The sequence below is a fragment of the Schistocerca cancellata genome, chromosome 7 (assembly GCF_023864275.1).
Source record: "Schistocerca cancellata isolate TAMUIC-IGC-003103 chromosome 7, iqSchCanc2.1, whole genome shotgun sequence".
NCBI lineage: Eukaryota > Metazoa > Arthropoda > Insecta > Orthoptera > Acrididae > Schistocerca > Schistocerca cancellata.
This window is the reverse complement of record NC_064632.1, coordinates 320,763,921-320,767,483: the sequence shown is the minus strand read 5'-3', so window position 1 is coordinate 320,767,483 and position 3,563 is coordinate 320,763,921. Positions and strand designations below refer to the sequence as shown.

The 3,563-nt window shown below is 39.3% G+C and overlaps 1 non-coding gene across 1 annotated transcript; it reads left to right on the top strand.

Annotated features, from left to right (window-relative positions):
- Positions 1 to 3,209: 3,209 nt before the first annotated feature.
- Positions 3,210 to 3,281, top strand: Trnag-ucc (transfer RNA glycine (anticodon UCC)). Its single transcript has one exon. It is a non-coding gene; the product is annotated as a tRNA-Gly (tRNA).
- The last annotated feature ends 282 nt before the right edge of the window (positions 3,282 to 3,563 follow it).

Sequence of the window (3,563 nt, the reverse complement as noted above, 5' to 3'; positions counted from 1 at the left end):
TCATGAAAATTGACAACATCTGGAAGAGTAGTGTGACCGCACCCAGTGACATCATTGGCAGAGGACGACACGGCGGTCGTTCGGTACCCATGGACACTTCATGGCATGTTCATGATTATATATTTTATACACAACCAGTATTTGGGAATGAGAGCACTTAGCGACTTCCAACAAACTTCACGCACGTAACTTCAAACCTTTTCAAAACTTTTTCTCGCTCACACCCCCGACAAACTATTGAAAGGAAAAATGCTTATCGCTTACCACAAGTTCGCAGCCCATGTGACAAAACTTCAGAATAAGATTTTGACATTTTCATTTACTATATTTTTACTTCTCATTCTATTGGCAACGCATTTTGCACATAATTTCCGTGTATACGACCGAATACACCTGCAAAATTATATCATAGCACGACACATAGTTGAGAAGATACGATATCGTAAACACTGAGACGCGTGAAAAACTACAATTTCTCAGAACACTCGCCCAACTTAGCGATTTCTAACATGTTTTATGCAAGATAATTCTATTCTTTAAAGAATAAGGCGTTGTCGAGGGCAGATTACTGGTTTGCGTGAGATGAGTGACTCCATTTGTGATTCATTGATAATGGAGTCCTAGGACTTCGGCACATTTGAAGTAATATGTCAGTCTTTGCACTGCTCTGAAATATTATCATTATTTGATTGAAAATTTGTGGAGCTGTTGAGGGATAATGTAACAATTAAATATCTGAATCATCTGTAACAATTCTGAGTTTAACAAATACCATTCATACACACCCTGTCCCTACCAAGAAATCCTCAGAGCAGTCACCAGACACAAATTGCTCTGTAACGAGATCTACGTTGTCATATATCAAAAACTGAGCAAGCAAGCCTGTCAAAGTCACGAAATTTTCTTAATATTTAAAACTCACAGCAAACTGCGAAGCAATAAGATTTAGAATTGTTGAAACCAAGGGCAATAACGTCTTAGTGCCGAGCAAAGCAGCTCAGAGTTTAAGACACTGAACTTTCATTGGGAAAGGACAGAATTAATTCAATGTCATGATATCCTCAATCAGGTTTCCTTTGGTTCTGTATTTGAAACACCTGTCTTCAAGTGTCTTCCTAAGTATCTGACTGCAAATAATATACTGTGCAAGTCACAGTTTGGGTACCTTAAGACTTCTATAGAAAAGGCCATTTACACATAGAGTGAGAATGTATTTAATTCATTAGATAAGAAATTAGAGGCTACTGGCATTTTCTGCGAACTGTTGAAAGCCTTTGACTATGTGAATCACAGCTTTCTCTTCAGTAAATTAGAATATTACGGTGTCACCGGCAGTGCTGCAAAATGGTTTGAGTCTTACCTTTTTAACAGGGAACAACGGGTGTCGTTGCGAAATACCTATGGAGTAAGCAATCAGTCTTCATCTGATTGGGAATTAATTACATGAGGTGTTCCTCAAGGTTCCATCTTGGATCCGTTGATTCTTCTTGTGTACGTTAATGATGTCTCGTCTTTTACATTGCCAGATGCTAAGTTTGCAGATAATATAAACATGTCAATAAATAGCAAGCCAAGTACAGATTTAGAAATGGCTGCTAATCGAATTTTTGCTGCCATTAATAAATGGTTTAAAGCTAATTCACTGTCATTACACTTTGAAAAGACCCACTATAAGCATTTCAGAACCTTCCAGCATGAGTAAAACATATGAAGAAGTGCAGAGCGAAGTAGTTGACAGTCTTAATGGTTCAATTGGCTCTGAGCACTATGGGACTTAACATCTGTGGTCATCAGTCCCCTAGAACTTAGAACTAGTTAAACCTAACTAACCTAAGGACATCACACACATCCATGCCCGAGGCAGGATTCGAACCTGCGATCGTAGTGGTCGCGTGGTTCCAGACTGAAGCGCCTAGAACTGCACAGCCACACCGGCCGGTGACAGTCTTAATTTCTGGTATTACAACTTAATATTACAACTTAATAATAAATTCGGTTGGGAAAGACACACCACAGAATTGCTGAAGCGCCTAAACCAGTCTGTACTTGCAGCGTGAATGATGTCAGATGTAGGAGGCATAAATATAAAAAGATCTTGCATACTTTTCTTACTGTTCTTCTATTATGTCATATGACCTCGATTTCAGGGGAAACTCGTCACACGGAGCAAAAGTTTTTAGAGTGCAAAAGCGTGTAATAAGACTAAATTCAAGAACATCATGCAGGAACTGTTCAAGGAATGGGGTGTTCTAGCCACTCATTCTCAGTAAATGTATTCCTTAATGACGTTTGTTCCAAGTAATATCTCTTTATTTCCAAGTAATAGTTCAATATTTAGAATCAATAGTAGGAATAAGACCAATCTACATAAAGGTTTAAAATCACTTACATTGGTCCAAAAAGGAATCCAAAATTCAGGAACAATTTCAATAAATTGCCAGTAACCATTAAAAACTTGGTTTTAGGTAGAGCTCAGTTTAAACAGAGTCTGGAGTAGTTTTTGGTAGGTAGTCCCTTCTACTCTATAAATGAATATCTTAGCAGGGGGTGTTAGAGCAGCTCAAGTAAAAAAATGTCTGTTGGATTTCAGTTTTGACAGCACTTGGTCGCCATAGTCAAGATTAGGTACTTAGTGTATGATGAATTTATTAAAACTGTGTAGCTATCTTTCGTTCTGACAATGTATCAATTCTGTAAGTATCAGCTGTTCCAGTTTACTGTAATGTATTCACATATTTTGACAACCGCCTGACAAATGATCAGGGAATTGAGTATTATATGCAAATGTTCTAAGTTTCTTATGTTCTATTTACTGACTTGTTCCACACCCACGAGAATCATCTCGTTTTTAGGTCTATGGTACAAAAATGAATCTAATCTAATCTGAAGTGGCACGCCATGAATGACTAAATGGTTCTTTTCATTAGGACACAGACGGTTTACTTCCCGTTCTTGTAAGAGCTTGTGCTGTGTCGATAAAGACCACGTCGTCGACGGGAAGTTAAAATATTTTCTTACTCATTACCCTGAAACTCCTCGATAGCCGACTCTTGTCTAATGACGGAGATTATCTGCGCGTCAATAGAACTCGGAGCGTGCTGCACGCAACGCTTCTGGCTGGGGTCTGGTCCTCTGACGTCACGGAGAAAGCCAGAGAAGCGCTGTGCTTGTCTCGATGAGTCAGCTTCTTGTTAGAGCTAGATCGCGGGGCGATGGTGGTGTAATGGTCAGCATAGTTGCCTTCCAAGCAGTTGATCCGGGTTCGATTCCCGGCCATCGCAGTTATTTTGCATTCCGTTTCCATTTGCAGCACTTGAATCGTTCAGTACTATCTTAACTTATTTTAGTCTTAGGTCATAGATCATAGGAAAAGTCTATCAATTATGCATTCGTATACGCATTGCAACTCGCTACTGCCACTACGACCCCCATGAACTTGTATTGATTCTTAATTGTCTAGGGGACTGACGTCGTCACGTGCAGGAGACCCTGTGATATTTTTTGTTTTGTGTATATTTTAGTTGTCTTGATCGCATCATAGGTAACCTGGTGATAACCGGTTC